The sequence below is a fragment of the Pyrus communis genome, chromosome 17 (assembly GCF_041283825.1).
Source record: "Pyrus communis isolate YQ-2024b chromosome 17, ASM4128382v1, whole genome shotgun sequence".
NCBI classification, from domain to species: Eukaryota; Viridiplantae; Streptophyta; class Magnoliopsida; order Rosales; family Rosaceae; genus Pyrus; species Pyrus communis.
Window position 1 is genome coordinate 24,468,767 of NC_142581.1, and position 23,734 is coordinate 24,492,500.

Sequence of the window (23,734 nt, forward strand, 5' to 3'; positions counted from 1 at the left end):
TAGCAATATTACAGGGCTTAAACAAGCTTCATACTTGTGTGTGTGATTTTCTGGTTGATTTGGTTGTCATTTGGAAATTGGTAGTTCTCTTGTGAGGCTGGCTAGCTCAGTAGTCGACCAAATTTTGCCCCTTGGATTATTCAGGGAGGCTACGGTGAGAGGGAGGGGTAGGGGTGGGGTTTACGGACCAGTTTCGATGTTGGTGATTGCACAATCGGGTTGAAGAAACCGTCCCAAGTATTTGGATTTGAGAATGAGGGTGATATTCACACACCTTTCATATTTTTTCACATAACTCTCTTTAGCCATCGGATTAAATAAATCAACTAAGTTGTATTTGTCGTGCTTGTGTCAAATCTGTTATTTTAACATGTCATGTCTTGATCCAAAATCTATTATTTTTGTGTCATGTTAGTGAGTTGTACATGAAATTGTGAGATCTATCATTATCATGTGAATGGGAAATTGATTTCCAAGTTCGGCTATTGCGCTCATGAGAGAGAGCGACAAAATTAGGAGCTTCGGGATAGACGGGGGTTGGCGATGGCCAGGTTTGGCTACATGGGTGTGATTACATAGAGTTCAAATGAACCACTTTGGGAGCTCAACGTGTACAGTAATGAATTATCTCCAAGATCATGCCTAACCAAGAAACTCATAGCTTGAGATTCATTGTTCCTACGATTAATCTAATTTAAGCATCGGAGAACATTTGGCTCACACTACATCGGTGTGACGTCTCACTTGTCTTTTCTTTCTTGGTTGTAGAGAAGCCATGATAGATGAGGCTATTCAAGTGAGATTCAATGTAGTTCTAACTTTTTATTCATTTGTAGGATTTAGGCGATCCACGAGGGGCTACTCTTGTGTGGAATTCAAGGCTCACACTTTCAAGATATTGAATCATATAATTTTTTTAGCAAGTAATAAAAGAATATATATATCATAACTTCATGTTAAAGGTGCATTTGTTTATTTGTAAGTGAGAGGCATTAGGTTCGATTCTTACTATAGGCGAATTGAATCACTTGGATCATCCTAGATTGAAATAGCATAAACTTGAATATACTATAGATGGTGAAGGAAAACTTATGTGAAATTAGAGAATCATTTGAATATCTCATGCATTAAAATTATATTAAAGGCGGAAGCTAAGATTATATGAATTCAAATCAAATCTATCAAAATCTTAAATGCCTAAGGGAGGATGAAACACATTTATTACAAACAAAGTTAGAGAGATGAGAGGATTATCCTTGAAGATACTATTTGGTTCCTAAAACCAAAGTTAACACCTTTGAGGAAGGGCCTTCAAAGCTCCATGAATTTAATCTTCCTTTGCTTGAAGAGGACTCTCCAAAAGCTTCCAAGGAAGGAGGCCACTAGGTATCCACATCAAAAAGATGAGCAAGAAAGAAGATGAGGTGACCATGGGGAGGTGAGATGCTAGCAACTCCTACCTATGGTGGCCGACAATTGTGGACGAAAAACGAGGAGAATTTTCACTCTCCATCCTTCTCATTTTTACACTCAAAACCCTAAGGAGGATGAAACTATAACTTAACTCAGCTTATATAGTGGACTCACGTGTGTGGTCCACATGCTCCATCCTTAAGTTAGGCTGCATAACTTGAGTTATAAGCCTAATAGGCTTAGACCCGATAAGCCTAGAAACCCAAAACTTACTTTAAGGCCTAATATGACGTCTTATATTTATATATTAATTCATTAAGTAATTTAATTAATTTCAACCTATTCATTAACTAATTTAAACTATGTCATCATCTTCATTAGTTTCCTTGAACTCAATTTTCTCGATGTGCAATCATTGTGTTTTCTTTAGCAAAGCCGTGAGCGATTAGAACTTTTACTAGCATTATAAATTAAAACATCTTTTAATGCAAGTTTTGATGAAGATTAGAATGAGAAATTTCATGCCTTAATTTCAAAAAATAAATGACAATTTTTCTATACTTTAATGCGAGCTTTGCTTCAATGAGAAATTATTTTTTCAACTTAACTGCGAAAATTTTGTCTACGATTTGATGATTAATTATGAAATCTTTGCAGTAACACTTTAACAAAGAATTGAATAGTTGTAGAAACACTTTCATATTAAAGTTGCATGAACACTTAAAACCATGCACATATTAAAACACATATCTTTGAAGTTTTTTTAGGTAACAAAAGGGGGTGGGTCACCCCATAAACTTACTCAAAGAGTTATTACATACAGTTTGAGTCCTAAGGACTTCCATCATATCATCAAATGACTGAGTTCCAATTCAATTAAGAGGATTCTCAAAATAATGGCACTTAAGATCAATTGTATAGTTCCAATTGGCAATGTCATCTGTCACCATATTCTTCTTCTGGTAGACATGCCACCATATTCTTCTTCCAATTGTATAATTCCAATTGGCAATGCCATGACACTGAATGATGTTTGCAAGAGGATGAAAACTGGTATTAGTCATAATCTACATATATAAAGTGAGTAGTCCAAATAGGTGAAACATTCAAAATGCCAAAAATATCCTCAGTCTATACTCAAGAATAACAGATAACTGTCCAATGAATATAGGGTCAAAATTGTAAAACAATACAACGAAATTGTATTATACGAATAATATATGTACTCATCTGAACAATGACAATTCAACCACCAGATAAAAATACACATATTTAAAATTTCATTGTGACCCTTAGATCAATCCTCCCACAAATACTGCATCACATTCTATCTTTCCACCAAAACCAAAATAACACGTAAATTGATAAAAACTGACAAACATTCCCTCCAAATTAGAGTAGAACTGTCAAACACGTTGTCGCACAAAACAGAACACCTGTTGCAGCAGTTGCAAAGATCGGAGATAGAACTGCCAATCTACCACATGCTCTAGAGGGAACAACGATCATTCCAACCCCAAATGCACATAAAAGAGGAAGAACTCACTTTTGTCTTACGAACTCTCTTTCGTCTTCTGCACAAACCTCTCATCCGTATGTTTTTCCAGAGTTTCTTTTGCATCCACACTCAATTTACACAAATTCAGGTGATTTTTTTTTTCATAATTTCTACCCTCCGATTAAGTAATATTACCCACATGAATCTGCTTTTTCTTGATTACTTCATTAATTTCTACGATTTGCAATTTTCCATATGGGTTTTTCTGGATTCCATTTATTTTATTTATGTGATTTTAGTCAGTGGTAATCAATTGCATGCAATGAGAGACATTTGAGGCTATAGCTGGGAATTTGTTTTTTCTAAAATTACTTCTGCAATTGGTCAGAATTTATTAGAGTTACTAAAATTACCCAATTACCAGTTTCTGTTTTACCTTAAAGTTTTGCCGAATGAATAATTAGAACCGCGACGTGGGATTCAACCACCCTCCACGTTCTGCAAACTACGTACCAACCAGATTGACAAAGACTCTTCCTCTACAGAGAACGAGGGGAGGGAGAAATAGAGATACAGATTGACAAAGACTCTTCCTCTACATCGACTGATTCTTATCGCAGGTAACTTTCAAACTTGATTCTCAATTTTCTATGTATTCCTTCCAGCGTTTGTTCAAACTTTCAAACTTGACTCTACTTGCCGTGATCAACAACTGCAGCTTCTTGAAACAGCCTTTCACTCGCCATAAACGACAAGTGTGGCTTCTTTAGCAGTAAGTTTATTAGTCTCTTTTCAAATCAAATTCATTGCCATTAATTAACTGTTTCTCATCGATCATTCATTTCTGATCATATTTTCAATTTCAGTTCTCTTCCCATTTATACATCTTTTTCAATTGTGTATGAATTATTTGCAATTTTAATTTATTTGTGAATTTTTTCAGTCCCCTAGATTCTTCTATTGCTACTCAATTCCGAGATCTGATCGTGCTTTTTTGAATTGCAGCATAAAGAGGTGATGAGGCTTTTCAACCCATTTACAAAGGATCCCAATGCCATTGGGTGTTTGAGTGGTATTTTCGTTTCTATTGTCTCTGTCTTTTTTATCATATCAATTCACAGGCAACAACCGAGTCCTCTCTCCCAAATCGTCCTAATTGGTCCCTTCATAAACTCCTTATATTTGGGTTTTACAACAATGTCATTATTCATTTAGCCTATATAAGAGGAGTATTTACACCGGATCATTGTTCACAGCCGTTTGATAATTGTTCCATTGGTAATTCTGATGTGAAGCTCTCATATGCATAACATGTTAATAGCACATGGCATGGCCGTTGACATCTATTGTAGTTTTTTTTATTTCAGTTTTACAGAGGTGCAGCCGCTGAGTCCCGACCACGACGCGGACGAAGTTGTAACGACAGTCTAAAAAGGTACTTCTAAAAAATTTCAGAGGATTCTTAACCTCACACCTCTCTTCCGTCCTATTCATGTATGAGATATTTTTCAATTTGTTTCTTTCATTGTTTGGGTGGTTTAGTTTAGTTCTTGATTGATTGGGAATGGCTGGATATTAGTTACTTCCATTGTTGCGTTACAACTCTTTTGTTATTTTCTTATATTATTGGATATTTCAGTTTCTGATTGCACGAATCTTGCAATCGACTTTAATTTGTAGAAATGTGCCGATTCGAAGGATTTGACTTTGAAAAATCACTTCAAGCTCTGGAAAATTTATCTTCCATTGAGAGGTTTTCAGAATGTTGGATGACAACAGTTGAATCATTTATTCTCCAATGGTAGTTTATTGACTTACTAATTAGTATGGTACATTGACAACATTAGTTAGATTCAGCGAATTTTATATCAACTTGGAGTGCGCATGATTCCTTTGTTCACATCACCCATGCTAAAAGCTCTACCTCACAGCAGGCTACGTGCAATGTGAAGAAGAGTTTGCAATATCTTTTTAGTTCTCAATTAGGTCATCGAGTAAAGCCTCCAAATCCATTTCTTAATTCATATCTATTTTCTTATGGGTTGTGCCGTACAAAGTTATCTATTTTTCAAATCAATTTTTATTTTGAATTTTTGTGTTTGTGCTTAACCGAGTCTGCAGTAGAAATGAAGTCAGATGACGTTGTAAACTTCCACCTCCGTTCGTCAAAAGGTGTGTGAATTCTTCATTACACCAATTGCAGGTTCTCATACTATTTCCAATTTTCGGTATCTCACATAAGAAATGATGGAGTTCTTGATTTTTCATATGCCTTCATATGTCGAATGTCATCTGAATTTAGTTGTAGTTCATTTGTCAAAGTTATTTGTCCTGACTTTTTGAAATGGCAGTCTTAGTATTCGCCCAGCAATTTTTGTGAATTGCAAACTTTGCTTATAATTATAGTCACGTATAAACTTCCAATTGGATTTGTTCCCCGGCCATACTAATATAATAGCTGTTCTTTTGTTTTCATGTAGAAGTAAGAAGATTGTAATATGTTTGAACTGAATGATTACCTGTTTTCATCTGCATCTCCAGGTTCATATCTTTCATTTTTAGAATCCTCAACTCCATGATTACCTGTTTTCTTGCATATATGTTTTTCTTTTACTAATTCATGTTTTAACTTTTCGTTCTCTTTCAATTTTCGTAAATCCGAGTTTTTGAAAACACATACAATTCATGTTACCAACAAAACTTTTGATGCTTTTACACACTCATTTGTTGCATACCCATTTGTCGAGGCACAAAGAAAAAGGATGGGGGAAACTGTATTCTTGCCATAGCTTTTATGTTGGCACTGGACTTTGAAGAAAAGGGAGGGTGATAACAGTGGAAGATGTGGCTTTTTGCTTTTGGCCTTTTGTTCTCTTTATTTTGCTGAATGTTAAGACTTGAGAAAAGAACTTCTAATGTTGAGCCTCAATTCGATGTCAAAACGTACCTAATCATGTTAGCATATAAACTTGATTGTTATTTTGTTCAATTTACACCTTTACGTTTCTAAATGAATATAAATTTCCATTTTGTATTCGCATCTAAAATCGATGGTCAACAAGCTACCCAATATTGAACTCTATCCCATATTTCATCTATTCCCACTCCCTTATAATCCTAAAAAAATTTAAACTAAATATGTTCCAACCAAATGCTTGACTTTTAAATATTTGACAATTATATTATGTCCATATATAAATTAGAGGCATTCACATTAAGCTAACTCGACAGGAAACATATCTCATTGGTGCAATAGGAAATGTTGACATTAAACAATGAGGATTTTTTCCCCATCTGTTGCTTTACACATCTCATAGAAAAATATTTCACCCTGAACAATGGAGAGCAAACTAATCAACACGTAGCCATAATCACTCCAAATTGACGCATATTACTGTGTAGAAAAAGAGAACAAAAATTAGTTGAAGGATTCATATATTTCTATCTATTTGCATGCGTCTAAAATGTTGATCACATTAAGCTTCATTTATTTTCATACATTTCTATTTATTTGCATATATGTCATGTGGTAGCCTCTTATTACGGGTATTCATTTATGATAGGCTTTAGGGATATTACAAAAAGTTTAAAATTCTACTCATCCAGTTGACAAAAAATTAAAACTCTATAAACTATGCTAATTTATATATATATATATATATATATATATATATATATATTTAGAAAAAAAAACCTTAAAGCTAAATTATATCCAAGGCCTAACACCAACCAGCAAATGTATAAAGGCCCGTCAAGGTGTATTTATATGAAATGTAGTATACAAAGAAGTCTTGCTTCAAGGTGTATTTACACGGAATGTAGTATACAAAAAAGTTTTGCTTCATTCCAGCTAATTATGGTGATTCCTAATAGGTAACTACTTTATTAATGATGACCTTTCAGTATGCATTTCTCACTTATCAATTAACTCTTTTTATTTGATTTTTAATTTTCTCACTATTGTTTGTAGATTGGCAATGAAAATTTGAAGCATCAATCATGAACAAATGGGTGGAAATTGCAGCATTAATGTCAATATGTAAACTTTCTTTTCAAAAGAAACGGTGACATATAGACTCTATGAGTATTGTGAATAATGTACATATGGTTATGTATGATTTATATTTTGACATTTAAAGTGTTTTGTATTTTGCTACGAGTACTTAATGTTGTCATCTACTATTTTTTTTATTTACATATACTTACTATTGTTCATGAGCTTTAGGTAGGAACTTGCATCTAAAATCGCATGTTGTTTGATAAGTGCATGAATAACATTTAAATCATTACTTTACACAAAGTAAATACAAAAAACATGATAACTTTTTAGGACGTGCATGATAAAAAAAAAAAATTCCTCTTTGCACAATACATTTAAATTATATCTTGACAATTACAATGGAAAAAAGTAACACAATACACCTTTAGGGGTGTGTAGCGCCCGTGATGCAAAAATATCTCTCGTGCGTGCGGAGAGGCTAGTATTAATTAAATTAACCACTAGAACCGAGTCCATCTTCACATATAATATTGAAATACTCTTGTCAACGTCCAAAATATAGTTCTCATATTTCAGCATGAACCACCTGCCCTTTGCCTAAGTTGACAGAGAACCTGCCAAGCCAGTCACCAATGTAGCATTGACCTGAGAATCGTCCACATTAAGCTTCACCTTCCTTACAGTAGGTGGATCTCAAGCCAGAGACACTTGCATATTAGGAACATCAGAGCATACACAATGAGAGACATCATACCATTCATTTGCAGCCATAAAAATAATAGTTTTGGGAGATTGCAGCATCGCGAAGTTGTCTTCAAAGAGTTATTCCTCTATTTTCATATATACCAACAAGTAAAATAAAAGCACTACTCCACCCATTTGCTCATACCTTACTGACTTGAATTTCAAATTAGCCATCAACCAAGTTGTAACATCAAGATTAAAGGAGATATGTTGACACGCTCAGACCCTGATATTCCCTAAACACCAGGGTGGGCACGTGATGACCGACATCGAAGGTGACGAAGCCATTTTAACATGCATGCAAGTTATATAAAAAAAAAAGAAAAAAAGAAAAAAGAACAAATGTAACCAAAATAAGTAAATTTAAATATAATGGAATATGCAAATGCAGGAACGTGTTCAGAGCATACACTTAATTGAGATGCGGAAGGAAAATGATGAAATAAATGAGATTACAAGGAAAGTGGGTCCTGCACCGAGAGAACTCGAAGATACCGTTACGAGAGTGTCTCGACACTGGGATCATACGCCTCGATTCTAAATCCTAAAGGGGGCGCAAAACAAAGTGTGAGTGGACCAAAGTTTATAATAATAATAATACTAATAATAAGAAAACCTTTTAACTTATGAATATATTAACCCCCTGTTTTAAAAACTCATATAGTACTACATAATAGATTTTCTGAAAAATCTAGCATGCCATGAAAACGTTAATAAAACATGTACGTAAAAATCAGTGCTCAGTAATGGTAATATAGTCACCTGAAGCAAATCCGGAGAACATCTATAAGTCACATCAATGATGTACTCAACTAGGGGTATCATAATCATCTGAAAGCATAATCATCACCCGAGGGTGAAGCTAGACGACACTAGGTTACTTAGTGAAGAAACATGGTAGGTCCCATCACCCAAAGGTGAAGCTGTACGACCCTTAGTTATGCCAAAGAAGAAACATATACATAACACACCGACACTAGCTGTGGCTAGTGAAGCTGAGAGTATGTCATAAATATTCTCAACTGTGTCCTATGGCCATAGACATATACATACTCAGGTTGTGTGTATGTGTTGTATGATTACCCACTAGATAAGCACCGGAAAACGTAATCAAAATCTCATACCAATTGTAGAATACCAAAACCGAGATCATAAGAAATACCATAAACGTGATTTCTATAAACATGCCATTTTAATAACCGTAAGTAGATAAATCATAAATATTTCGTAAAAGCAATTTAAATAAATCATAAATTCTCCATAGACCATAAAATATAGAAATTCGTAAAACATAATATAAAACATACTCAATTCATGAAATATGAAATGCATGCAAGCCTAAAATTTTATAAAAACATGCAAATTGAGAATGGGCCCACTCACAAGTACTCCGTTGCCAAGGAGCCGTTCGAACTAGATAGAACGAGATCGCCACTAACGAATGCACAAAAGCGCATAAAGGGATCAATTAGTAAAACCCTAATAAAATGATTGAATTTGGGAAAACAAACGTCCAATTCGGATTCGAGATGTCGAAAAACCTAAAGAGGGACCTTAGGTTTCCCTCACACGCTGCCATGGGGCAAAAACTCGGGAGGCCACACGCCATCGCATGCACCGAGTTGAGTCGCCGGAAAGTTGACCAGAAAAGTAGCTGGCCCCGCCATCCACAATACCTTCGGTGGAGGCACTTGTGCTCTATGCGCCAGGCACTGCAGCACCATGCGTTCGCTAGTACGCCGTACTCGCCTTCTCCACGAAACTTGCAGATTTTACAGGTGGAAGAGCCAACTTCCAGAGCTCATTCCGAGCTCGATTTTCAACCAATTTTAGTGATTTAAGAACCTAAATGAAGTTGGGAATGTAGGGAATCGATAGATACTCATTGAAGGCCGTGACATGGCTGGAGTTGGCTGGAAAAAGTGTCTGAAAGTGACCCTATGGCCATGGTTTCAAATTCCAGAAATTTGGGAAATTCTTCCCGAGGTGTTTCCTGCATCCAACACTCGATTAACACTTACCAACTACTCTAATCTAACCCTAAAACACGATCTAGAAGATTTTAGGAGCTTACCTGTGTCAGGGATGGCGAGGACTCGCTGTGGTTCGTCAGGGAAGATGATGAACAGTGATCTCTGCCACTGCCAGAGTTCCGGGACCTTGGCCAGGGGTTAAGATGGTGAGATTCAGATGATGGTGATGGTGGTTCGCCGACGTGAGCCGTGGTGGAGGTTTTATTGTCGTTGTTTTTTTGTGTGTGTACGTCCGTGCCTCAGAGAGGAAAGAAGAGTGCAGAGATGCAAAGGAGAGAGCGAGAGTTCTTGAGTGGAGAGAAGAGTGCAGAGATGCGAAGGAGAGAGACAAGGAGAGATAGAGAGTTCACTGGGAAGAGAAATGAGAGAAAAGAGAGGGAAAAAGAGAGAAGGAGAGAGGAAAAGAACCGGGGGGACCAAAAAGCAGGGGTGGGCCCCACAAGCTCACCAAACAAGGGAAGAAAAGACAAAATGCAAAAATATCATGCGAACGCAAAATTACCAAAATACCCTTAACACATCGGATTTCGTAAAATTCACGTTCTAGCTCCAAATTCAATTCCGCTTGTGCCTACGCGTTCATAGTGACGAGTACCACAGGGATACGCCTAGGAAAAGAGCCTTACGCGACACGACAAGACGGTTAACAAAAGTCAACGCTTTTCTCCTTGAAGGACATTTTCGTAAATTCACACTTTCAAAATTATAAAAACTATGAAATTTTGGGACGGGTCGTTACATTTGTACCTGTCTAGGCATTCCCATCAATTCCCAAATACTCCTTGCTCTTGGGTAGTCTCTAAGAATATATGGTCTCAGAAATCCAAGAGCATAAAGAGCAAGAGGAATCCACAATCAGATTTCTCTCGCTCTTTGTTCATTTGTTAAAAACTTATCTTTGAAAATTAAGCGCATAAATATTTTAATTTTTGGAGGACAGTACTTCTATATAAAAGACCACGGAGAATCAGGCCATTCATTGCCTTAAAAAAGGAGCTCATATAATGTATTGACGCTAAAACCTAAACCCAATATCTTTTAAGTTTTCACTCAGTATATCATCAGCCTCATTCCTCGTATATACTGACATAGGCGTCAACCTTTACCGACAACTCTCTTTAGACATTACAAGTCGCCGATCTGGTACAATTTCATGTTATTTTCTAATGGTACCTTAGTATTCAAATTGCAAACCCGAGAGTATCAAATGAGAGAGAATAGCAAATGAAAGTGAAGAACAACAAAAAGATAAGAGGAAAATACGGGGAAGAAGGTGGTCGCCTATGACGTTGTCGATGGTGAGGATGAGAGTGGGTGGCTGACGGCTGGGTTGGGATGAGAAGTAGAAGAAGGGCTCTTCAAATTATTTACTTTTAGAATAGATTATCTTAAAAAAATAGAAATATAAATTAAAGTGTTGTCTCATTAAATTTAACAATGTAGCATGTACATGTTATTTGCTGTGACATCCCACATCGTCCAGGGGAGTGATCCTTAAATGTATATTCCCATCCCTACCTAGCACGAGGCATTTTGGGAGCTCACTGGCTTCGGGTTCCGTAGGAACTCCGAAGTTAAGCGAGAAGGGGGCTGGAGCAATCCCATGATGGGTGACCCACTGGGAAGTTGCTCGTGAGTTCCCAAAAACAAAACAGTGAGGGCGTGGTCGGGGCCCAAAGCGGACAATATTGTGCTATGGTGGTGGAGCGGGCCCGGGAAGTGATCCGCCCTGGGCCGGGATGTGACAAATTGGTATCAGAGCCTAACCCTGGTCGCGTGTGTGCCGACGAGGACGTCGGGCCCCTAAGGGGGGTGGATTGTGACATCCCACATCGCCCAGGGGAGTGATCCTTAAATGTATATTCTCATCCCTACCTAGCATGAGGCCTTTTGGGAGCTCACTGGCTTCCGGTTCCATAGGAACTCCGAAGTTAAGCGAGAAGGGGGCTGGAGCAATCCCATGATGGGTGACCCACTGGGAAGTTGCTCGTGAGTTCCCAAAAACAAAACCGTGAGGGCGTGGTCGGGGCCCAAAGCGGACAATATCGTGCTATGATGGTGGAGCGGGCCCGGGAAGTGATCCGCCCCGGGCAGGGATGTGACAATTTATTGTGACATCCCACATCGCCCAGGGGAGTGATCCTTAAATGTATATTCCCATCTCTACCTAGCACGAGGCCTTTTGGGAGCTCACTGGCTTCGGGTTCCATGGGAACTCCGAAGTTAAGCGAGTAGTGCGCGAGAGCATTCCCAATATGGGTGACCCATCGGGAAGTTCTCGTGTGAGTTCCCAAAAACAAAACCGTGAGGGCGTGGTTGGGGCCCAAAGCGGACAATATCGTGCTACGGTGGGGGAGCGGGTCTGGGAAGTGATCCGCCCCAGGCCGGGATGTGACAAATTGGTATCAGAGCCAATCCCTGGCCGTGGTGTGCCGACGAGGACGTCGGGCCCCTAAGGGGGGTGGATTGTGACATCCCACATCGCCCAGGGGAGTGATCCTTAAATGTATATTCCCATCTCTACCTAGCACGAGGCCTTTTGGGAGCTCACTGGCTTCGGGTTCCATGGGAACTCCGAAGTTAAGCGAGTAGTGCGCGAGAGCATTCCCAGGATGGGTGACCCATCGGGAAGTTCTCGTGTGAGTTCCCAAAAACAAAACCGTGAGGGCATGGTTGGGGCCCAAAGCGGACAATATCGTGCTACGGTGGGGGAGCGGGCCCGGGAAGTGATCCGCCCCGGGCCGGGATGTGACAAATTGGTATCAGAGCCAATCCCTGGCCGTGGTGTGCCGACGAGGACGTCGGGCCCCTAAGGGGGGTGGATTGTGACATCTCTCATCGCCCAGGGGAGTGATCCTTAAATGTATATTCCCATCTCTACCTAGCACGAGGCCTTTTGGGAGCTCACTGGCTTCGGGTTCCATGGGAATTCCGAAGTTAAGCGAGTAGTGCGCGAGAGCATTCCCAGGATGGGTGACCCATCGGGAAGTTCTCGTGTGAGTTCCCAAAAACAAAACCGTGAGGGCGTGGTCGGGGCCCAAAGCGGACAATATCGTGCTATGGTGGTGGAGCGGGCCCGGGAAGTGATCCGCCCCGGGCCGGGATGTGACATTTGCCACATCAAGTGGTACCAGAAGATGGTTCATATAAAATGGTCTTCTTAGCATTACTCAATATTTAATAATTTAAAAAAAAAAGAAAAAAGAAAGGTATGATTATATGGCTATTAAACTAGATCTTGGGAAGGCGTATGATCTTATTGATTTGATATTTGGTTATGAAAGCAACTGAATTAACTTATTGATGAAATGTATTACTTCTAGTTCCTTTTCTATTCTCATCTCTACTAATAGAACACCAGAAGCCAACTTTGGTATCTAATGCTACACCAAAAAACGAGTGGACTAAAAAGTTCCTGAAGCAAAATTTAAAACTAACCGAAAATAATACATAACATATTGCAGGGGCAATTTTGTAAAACAAATATGAAACTTTTACATTTTTTGACACTAAAAATTAAACAAAAAAAAGTAAAAACTAAATAGAAAAAACCAAGGGCCGCTTCTCCCAGGACGGCACACTCTTCGTTCCTCCTACAAAACTTCAACCACGTTCTTCGTTCCTCCCACAAAACTTCACCACGTTCTCCGTGGAAAATAAAATAGGGTTCTTCGATAATCTTAAGTATTTAACTTCCTCAACCCTAATTTATTTGTGGTATATCTGAGAAAAACCTATTGAGACTTGAGAAGGACCGAAACAACCCAACGTACTCCACTCACTGCTCATCTCTCCATCTCGCATGGCAATTGCAGCTGCTGCTTCTCATCAACCACGATCATCTCAGGTATTCAACTTATTTTTCCGTGTTTTTATTTTATTTTATTTTATTTTTGCAGTTTTAGTTCCTTTCGTTACGTCTCCTCCTCAAAGAACTAAAATAGTTTCTTTCTGTATTGCACTTCTTTTCATTATGTTTTTATTCTTAGTTGCTTAAATAGATCTTCTCATGGTAGGATAACGAATTTGCAAACTTTGATTTTATATTAGGGTTTTCTCCATATATCGTCAATTTTAATTTGAACTTTTTTCTATACATGTTATATTAGCCTCTCTTTCCCAAACTTTTCAGTTATCAACTTGGATTTCCTTCGAAGTTTTTGTTTTTTTGTTTGTTTGTTTGTTTGTTTTGGTGTGTGTGTGTGTGTGTAATCTGTAACATTTTGTAATTACAGTTCATATATGTATGCCTTCATTCATTTGATTTGATTTCACTTTTTTTGTTGAATTTATATGCTTTTTATAACTAAATTTATTCTGTCCTAAATATTTGTAGCTTTGAGTTTCAAATAATTCGGATGGAATGGCTTTTGGAGAGAGTTGATATGAGGCACTGCTGCTGCTGCGTCGTCAAAAACAGAAAAGGCACTTTCCCTGCCAGAGATGAAATAGAAAGGAATGACAAGGATGGTGGTCATCCATTAGGCCCTCTGGAAGGCAATGCAGCCGATGGCCTTTTAAAAATGAAGAGAGCCAAAGAAAAAAAGGTATTTTCCTTTTGCCTTATGATTTATGGTTCAACTATATATAATGGATGTAAGCTAAATTTTTTTTATTTTTGTTCTTTTGTCTTATGTCGCCTTTTGGTTGTCCTGATCAATTAGTTGATGTACTGATGTTTTAAGTTCATACAGTGTACTATATATTAACAAAGTTTATGTACAGTTTGCATCTTTGTTGCAGTCTAAGTAATCATATAGGTCGGCATGACGAAGTCCGATTGAGACGTACAAATGTTTTGCATTTTCAAAAGTCAAACCAAAGGCATTGTAGGAGAAATATGTTTACCTATTTACAATATATGCTTCATTATATAAGGATCGCAAACACAACATGGGATTGCAAGAAATGTTGGTACATACAAATATTTTGTTTCCATCTAAGTTATGATGTAATTTAAAAAAAAAAAATTGTACTTAATGTCACATAAAGATCTTCTCCCTTCTAAATTTGTGATTTGTCTTATGAATGTCAATTTTTTTTCCCCATTTTTGGGTCAATGCGTCAAAACTTAACATTATTTAGTGTTGGCACCTTCAAAAACTTTATCCCATGTTCTTCAATGTAACATTAAGAGCACTTCCAACGTCTCTTTTGCCCTATGGACCGGCTCCATTCGCAATCCAATTCCCTGCCAAAGTGGCGCCAGTCCATTCAGGCAATTGGGCTCAGGGGGAGCCCTTGGGTGAATTCAGCCACGTTATAATTTTTTTTGCGTTAGGCGCGTGCATAATACGCTCGCGTGGGGGGTTCATTACTAACAAGATTTTAGGCGGTGGGACCCACGTGGTAGCCCACTCAGTAGTCGTTGAATCTGAATCGTTTAATTTCTAGATCAACGGTCCAGGTTTTTCCGCTTTAAAAATAAAAAAAATAATAAGAAAACTAAGAAAACAAACAGAAATGTTATGGTGGGCCACGTATCACAATCTGGACTATTGGATTTCAATTTTTTTTTGTAATCCAATAGTTCAGATTAATTAAGTTAATAAAAAATTTTCAAAATTTTAATTTTTTTTCTTCTGTAAATACCTTACCATTTTCTCCCACCATATACCACATTTCAATATTTTCAACGATTCTAAACATGGAAGGACATGACACCTGACAAAATTGGTTAAAAATCTTATTGAAATCTATCCACAAAAATTGTACTTTTGGATCATGACACGTGACGTGACGAGATCGTTTAAAACTCCTATCCAAAATTAAAAATAAAATTATTTTTTATTATTTTAGAAAAAAAAAATACTAATATTTTATTGCCTATTGCTATGACTATTCAGTTTAGGGGTGAAGATGTAAAAGACAATTACTGTTCATTAAAGGTAGTTACTATTGATTTGAGGGGACTGAATTGCCTATTGCCAAGGGGAGCCTTTACACACTGAAAGTGCTCTAACGTCATTTCCGTTTACTCATTAATCAAACATATCTAAAAAATTAAATCTTTAGATGACACACCCCAACTTGGATCGATGCGTGACGGCCAGCCCGCCTTGATCTAGGTTGGACCCATCATGGGATGTTCTCATGTGAGCTCCCAGAAACAAAACCGTGAGGGCATGGTGGGGGCCCAAAGCAGACAATATCGTGCTACAACGGAGTCGAGCCGGGGATGTGGTGGGGACTCGGGCCGGGATGTGATATTAGAGACGTGTTGTGCCCATTAAGTAAAAAAGACCTTTGGCACGCACATGCAGAAAGGCTAGTTACAAAAGATGCAACTAAAGTTGCTAGCTAGGAATGTTCTTGGTGTTTTGGATTGCGTTGCTAAAGCTTCTGGAAAAAAAAAAAAAAATCATGTCTTTAATTGATTTCTTTAACAATGCAAATAATGCTTACAGAAATTATATTAGAAATGCAACAGTAAAGAACAATTGAAAAGTATAGGGGGATAATTTTTGGGAAAATGTTCAAGTTGTGCCCAAAAAGTCAATTATGTAAAGTGCATATTATAACAACTCCACTTTTTAATTAATTAATTTTGTTGCCGGCTTTAGTTAGAACCTAAGAGGTCTCACACCTATGATAGCAATGTTAACTAGGATGGTGATTAGGTTAATTAGTTGTTAATAATATTAGATTATTTGGTCTTATTGAACATGATTTTATTTAAATAGGTTTTGGGCTTTATTTAATTAAAAAATATGTTCGGGTCACAAACTCAAGTGGGCAAGTGATTGGGCTTGACACATGAGACAAAACCCATGACATCGAGGCCTTAAGGAGGTGCGGCTAAGGTGTGCGGCAAGAGGTCTATATATACCCCTTGTGTTTTCTCTCACATGCTAGGTTCAATCAATATTGTTCCTCAGAAAAAGAGAAAATTTCTAGGCAAAAAAACACCTTGTGTGCCTCCCATCTCTGTTGATCCAAGTGAGAGATATTGCTAGCACATTTAAACTAATCACTCCATCATCTTTTGTTAGTTTATCAGTGTGGATGTTTTTAGAAACTCAAAACTTGGGAAACTTCACGTGATCAATCATGAAGAGGAAGAACGCAAGCACAAGGATGATCCCATACAGTGATGTAGACATGGCCAAGGATTCATGCAAGTTAAATCTCCTTCCATCTTCTTTGTTGCTTTGACGATTACAACCGATCAGATATATAATTTGGATCACATATTGTATGTTGTTTATAGTCTTTTTCGCTGCTTTTGTGAATTAATAAATCCTAACAATATCCCCAGAAACCCAACACGAAGATCCTGATAATTTGAAGGAGTTAATACATGGAATTCGAAAAAGCTTGCAGGCAGCTGGCTGATTACAAACTCAAGATAATCAAGCTCATCCAAAAGATAAAGTGATAATAAAGCGTGGAAACTTAAATTCCACACAAAGTTGAGATATTTAGTTAGTTGTTTTTAACATGCAGACTCAAAAATAAAAGCTAGAATAGCTCAATTGTTCATCATGCAGATCCTCTATGTACCTTCAAATTTTCTTGATTGGATTACTGGGTTATCAAATCCTAATGATGATCAGGATGTGTCTTCTCTTGGCAAGGCTTTACTTCGTGTGAGATCGAAGACGGGATGCTTACCACTACAAAATTGCTGTCCACAATAGTTTAGACAAATTGGATTGAAATTACGAGGTGCTAATTAACACTAGTAATCTTGTCGGCTATTTTCCTGTAGTTCGGTATTTTTCTTATCTTGGGTTTTCTGTTAACTTTCGTTCCCAGTATGTTTAACTTGGATGAACACTTTATCCTTCAATTTCAACTAGTTTTTTTTATTTTATTTTAAAATTCTAATATTTTAGTATCGCAGGTGTATTATCTAACGGTTGTATTCTTGCTTACAAGCGAAGTAATAAATTTGCTTAACTTCAAAATGATCTGCTGTTATATTATTTTCAAACTAAATTATATTTTATTTTATGAGCATTGTTATTCCCACCTCAATGTCTTATATTACAACCTACCTTTTCATAATTTTTTTAAAGGAAAACTAACGAAAAGTTCAAAAAAACTTCCCTTTTAATGAAAAGCCCTTTATAAAGGTATAGTGAAGAGTACCAGTGCAAGGTATAAATGTGGTTTTCATTAAAAGTGAACAGCATCGGGAGTATTTTGTTAAAACTCTCATTTTTTAATCACAAATTTGTCCATTTGTAAAATGACTAACAAGGACCTTAGTTACCTTCTTTTGCTTTTTTTTTTTTTTTTTTTTTTTTTTTTTTCTAAAAACAAAAGTTTGGGCGTGATAACTCTCTTGTTTAAACGATTTGTCTCCCTCAAACCCTAACTCATCATCTCATCTCCTTTCATTCAGAGAAAGCAAAAAGAATAAACTTAGTTTAGTTTTGGTGTGATAACTCTCACACTCTGTTTAGACAATTTGTCTTAATATAAAACAATAATGTATTTTTCTTATGTTAGATGAAGCAGATGAAATTCTATCATGACCATATCCTTAGTTTTATATATTATTTGTTTATGTTCTTTTTTTTTAAAGAGACAAGTTTATAATTATATATATCTATTAAGAGATATTTTAGGAATAATAGTGCGTGAGAAAATAACATTTTAATTTTTTTTAACTTTTTAAAGTGGATGTAAATATAATGTAAGTAAGAAAATAAGACAATGAGGTGAGTTTAGCAGCGTTTAATGGAGCCTGTCGTTGTTGCATTAGCTAGTTTGGAGTTCAATTTTGTATGTGCCGTTTGCGGTCAAAACTTCATATGGTTGATTGAACAATACTTGGAAATTTCTCACTGTTCAATATTAAAAAAAGAAAAAAAGAAAAAAAAAGAAAAAGAAATATGCCATCAAGTTCGAAAGGCCTAGACTTTTAGATTTTGGTTTCAAATGGTGGATGTCAATGTGCGTGATGGTGCTAGATTATAATCGTACAATGTGGATATCAATGTGCTAAGATTGGTACACTTTAAACGATTTGACTGCGGGCCCTATTTGAAATTTCCTCTAAGAGCTCAACTGTGTGCTGCTCCACCGTGAAAGTGGCTCCTCCAATGGAGATCGACGTTCGACTTAGTGCTATCAGGTGGTCGGTTAAAAGGGTTTTTGTTGATTCCATTAAAATTTAGTCGGGTTTGAAACACTTTTATTGAGTATCAATAAATGACATTTGAGTATTGGTTAATTAGTGAGGCTGTCATGTCATTAAAGTTGTTGGGTTGTTAAAAAGATTAGTTAGTTTGTTGAAAGTTTTAAGCTAGATATACGTGTGGATAAAAGTTCTGTAATTGTGAGAATCCAATTCATTAAGTTTGAACTACAATTCATACAGTTTACTTATTTTCTCTCTCTCAATTGTTTCTCCCTCAAATTCTTCATTTTCCTACAATCCTTATTGCTCTTTGATTCTTTCTCAATGTAATTAATAACTTTGACCGACGAAGATAATTTTATGAGACAATCGGTGATAAGACCAAAATAATCAAACTAGTTTATAAAGGAATTGTTATCTAATCAAATACTCATATGAAGACAAGCAAAGTGGTCATCTTTTTCTTTGAAATGATTATCTCTGATGATTGTTATCATGTTAGGATTTGGTTCCTCTTCGGATCCCCTCCCTGGGGATCCTAGGGATCAAGGTACAAGGGCCGTTCATCAAATATCGTGTGGCCACAATTAAATACTTTTTATATTTTTAAAAGTAAAGCAATCTCGTTTTTTGTAAAGAGCATTTAATTATGGCCTCACGATATTTGATAAACGACCTTTGTGCCTTGATCCCCGAGATCCCCAGGGAGGGGATCCGGAGAGCCAAATCCATCATGTTATATTTTGTGCGCAGAGAGAGATATAAATCAACAAATCAAGAAGGGTCTAATACATTAACTAGAATATACACCTCGATAAAAAAATAGCCGACAAAATTAAACTAATGAATATAAACGACAAAAAAAGAAGTTTTATGAATCACTGAGTAAGAATCCATACAACAAACTGAAACCGTTGGAATTATTTTTCATAACCCATGAGATTTGAGATTTATTCCAAATCAGTAATCGGACCCATGTGGCAATGAGCATATTAAGATATAAAAATGATATCCTGCAAGTAAAAAAAAAAAACTAGGTAGCAATCTTTTGCAGTTTTGGATTATGGGGAATCGTATTTATACAGTAATCTTGTTGGATTTATTGCTTATTTTTTTCTGTCTCAATTTTAAATCAGTAATGTACAAGCGTGGAAATAAATAATAGCAGATGATGACTAAGCTGCACCTTGTCCTGTCGATCGTTTTGGGGAGGGGAGGCCGAGAACGAGAAGGGGCATTGTAAAATTAGGATACAGAGAGGACAAAACAAAAGCTAAAGGGAGAGTCAAAAGAAGAAAAACACCGATAATCCACAGCTAAAAGCTACACCATGTATGACTAGATGACCATGTGGTGATACCAATTTGTCGTTCAATTAATACAACCATAATATGTTTTATCCTCGACCCACTATACTTAATCTCCCTATAAATTAGGGCTACTCAATACCATTTGAGCTACTCTCGATCATTCAGTCCCTCCCTTAATTTCCTCTACTAATATTCATTTGCTAATTATCCCCATTATAACAGCAGCTCTATACCTAGCAGAGCAAATGGCACGTCTCACATTACTGATACTCGTCTTGGTGATCTTCTTAGGTTTACTGATCGCTGCCGACGGCCGGCAAATTGTTGAAGGGCAGCAGCAAGCCTTGCATGCACGACCACAAGGCCTGCTAGACAGCCGACGTCTTTTGCAGCAGTTGGTTGCGCATTATCATGGAAGAGTGCAATTGGATTCTAGTACTGATAGACGCGTACCAGGAGGACCAGATTCTCAGCATCACTAATATATTGATCCATCCAATATATGGTGGTGTTTTATGATAACAAAAAAAATGGGAGTGTTTGTTTTTAATTTTTTAATTTTTATTTGAGAGCAGAAATTGGCTATTATAAGTTTTTAGAAAGTCTCAACTAGCTTATAATCTAGAAATACTTCTTGTGTCAATGTTCGAAGAACTCGAATCTAAATTATCATCATGAAATAAAAACAAAGCTCCTACAAGGAATACCTAATGCTTTGAGTACTTTTTATACTCGTTTAAAATAAATTTAAAATGCCGATTGGCAGGGTGAGGCAACATAAGTTTTACTTTAATTTCCACCTTCTATATCCAATTCCAAACCAACCCAAGTGGTCAGGGAAGATTCAAGTGTCAAATCTGAAAAAAAAGCTGCGTACTTTGTCTACTTTTTAATCTCAAAAGTCAAATCCTATAAAGGAAAGAAATCAAATCTTCATTTGTCGCTTTAGATACAGATTATATATATCTAACATTTGCTTCTTCTTTTATCATTTTAATTTGAAACAAAGGTATGCTCTTCACGACGATTCTCATGTATTAGGGCTGATCCTTATACCTTTAAAATTAAAAGATTGATATAATTTTAGACAAATTAATGATTTGTTGAATGTGTGTGTATACTTGCAGCCAATGCTGCTCGATCGATCTCCAAATGAATTATACTTTGCTTGCAGTAGTTTTTTCATTCAATCGTTGAAATGCATTTGTTTGGTTCTTATTTATGATATCACTCTATTGTTGCTTGTCAAAAAATAGAAAAACTAAATCTAATAAACAACTTAATTAAGCATTTGGAGCTGGATCTCTGCATTTTTTTCCTTAAAAGGGTATAGAGTTTTATCAAAAATAATAAAGGAAAAAAGAAGTTTAAAATTTGCTAGGGCCGTAAAAATAAGAAGTAGAAAATCTGCTAGGGGTTTTTAGTCAATAATCTGGTAGATAAGAAAGCAGAATTTGTTGCGTTCAATTGCGGATGGGAGGTAGGGTATTGAGCCGCGGCGCCGAGGCCACTTAAGACTCCTCATGCATGGATCGATGATTTGCTAGGTCTAAGAAATAGTTGAACAGCAACAACCACTACTACAAAAGGGGGCTATAGTGTCGGAGGGTGGTGTCGCTTTAATCTAATCTAGTAGCGGATTAGGCAGTTGCGACACTAACTGAACATGACGTCGGATTTACTGTCGCTTATAAGCGTTATTAAATGTTTATGTCGCTTTTAAACCGACGTAAACATATATTTTAATAATTTTTAAATACTAGTGTCGCTTTTAAACCGACGTAAACATTATTTTAATAATTTTTAAATACTAGTGCCGCTTTTAAGCGACATAAAGTGTGTATATATATATATATTAAATTATATATATATATTAAATTAAATTTTATATCCCTAAAAACTATAATAATTATATATATATATATATATATTAAATTAAATTTTAAAAAATTGGTGATCATTGGATTGGCTTAAATATACATACGATTCAATTTCTTAAGTGTTATACATACAAAATAAATAAATTTAAATCTACTTAATATATATATATATACACACACACCATTGAACTTGATTGGATACGAATTCTATGAAACTAATTTCGACAGTTATAAACGAAAAATCACGATTTAACGGTTATTTTAACTCCGATTTTGATGATTTTTTACAGCTACACTCCTGACCCTATATGAATACAATGAATGGATTCGATCTTCAAATTAAAATATTTACACAAGTGGATACCACAAAATCTTATGTTATACTTAATTAAAGTATAAATAAACTTTAAGTGTTAGTCAATCTATTGTTTTGATGGGATACAAATTCTCCGAAACTAATTTCAACGATCCCAACCGTCAAACTTGTTTGCATATGCTTCGAGATCACATCAGCAAAAAATCACAAAAAACAAACATTCAGAGATCAAGTAACGGGACAAAGCTTTTCGACGGTTATAAACGAAAAATCACGATTTAACGGTTATTTTAACTCCGATTTTGATGATTTTTTACAGCTACATTCCTTGACCCTATATGAATAGAATGAATGAATTCGATCTTCAATTTAAAATATTTACACAAGTGGATACCACAAAATCTTATGTTATACTTAATGAAAGTATAAATAAACTCTAAGTGTTAGTCAATCTATTGTTTTGATGGGATACGAATTCTCCGAAACTAATTTCAACGATCCCAACCGTCAAACTTGTTTCATTAAAGCGACGCTAGTTTCATTAAAGCGATGCAAGTTTCATTAAAGCGACGCTATGTGAATTTCAAAAAGTGTCAGAAGTTTGTGTCGGTTTAAAGCGACGCTAGATTCATTAAAGCGACGCGAGTTTCATTAAAGCGACGCTATGTGAATTTTAAAAAAAGTGTCAGACGTTTGCGTCGGTTTTAACGGACGCAAACTAAGTACCCATATTTAAACCCCTCTCTTTCCCATTTCAACCGTGCTTTCATTTCTCCCCCAATTTCAGACTTTCTTCTTCTCCTTCCCCATTTCATCTGTGCGTCCCCTTCTTCCTCCTTTTCATTTTTTCCTCAACTCCTTCCCCGTTTGCTTTGGATCACCAGTTTGAAGATCAACATTCTGAAGAACTCCAATTCGAGGAGGAAGAGCTTGAAGGTGGTTCATTTTTAAATTATTATGATTATTAATTTTAGTTTCTATTTTGTATTCTAAATAGTTTTATGCTTAAATTGAAAATTTATTTTTGTTTCTTGGTTTTTAATTGTTTTTTTTGTATTTATGCATGTTGGATCTGAAGAGCAAGGACACTGGAAATCGCAGATCCATAATTTTTTAAAGGTATAAAACCTGAGTTTAATCTATAGAGATTAGAGCCTTAATGTTGAAGTAGTAAAGTATTGGAGCACTGATCTGATGGCAAGCATGGCAGCATGGAGTTGCTAGTATTATATATGGCACTATGGAGCTACAAAATATGTGGTCTTCGACAAAGGCAAGCACAGGAAAGCATGGAGGATGAATTTTTGTAAAGTATATGGAATGTTAGATGTAAAACATTTGTATATTATGGCACTATTTTTCTTTTGAATTATTTTTATTATTGTTTGTTTTGGCCTAAAATTGAAATTTATTATTTCGATTATATAATTTTTTTGAGTTATAATTATT

At 36.3% G+C, this 23,734-nt stretch overlaps 1 long non-coding RNA gene across 2 annotated transcripts; it reads left to right on the forward strand.

Moving 5' to 3' along the window:
* The first annotated feature begins 3,427 nt into the window (after positions 1-3,427).
* LOC148689671 (uncharacterized) lies at positions 3,428-7,013 on the forward strand. Of its 2 annotated transcripts, XR_015958738.1 has the most exons (3): positions 3,428-3,683; positions 3,917-4,346; positions 6,882-7,013. It is a non-coding gene; the product is annotated as an uncharacterized LOC148689671 (long non-coding RNA). The 2 variants fall into 2 exon arrangements; XR_015958737.1 differs by lacking the exon at positions 6,882-7,013 and having other exon boundaries at positions 3,917-5,943.
* The last annotated feature ends 16,721 nt before the right edge of the window (positions 7,014-23,734 follow it).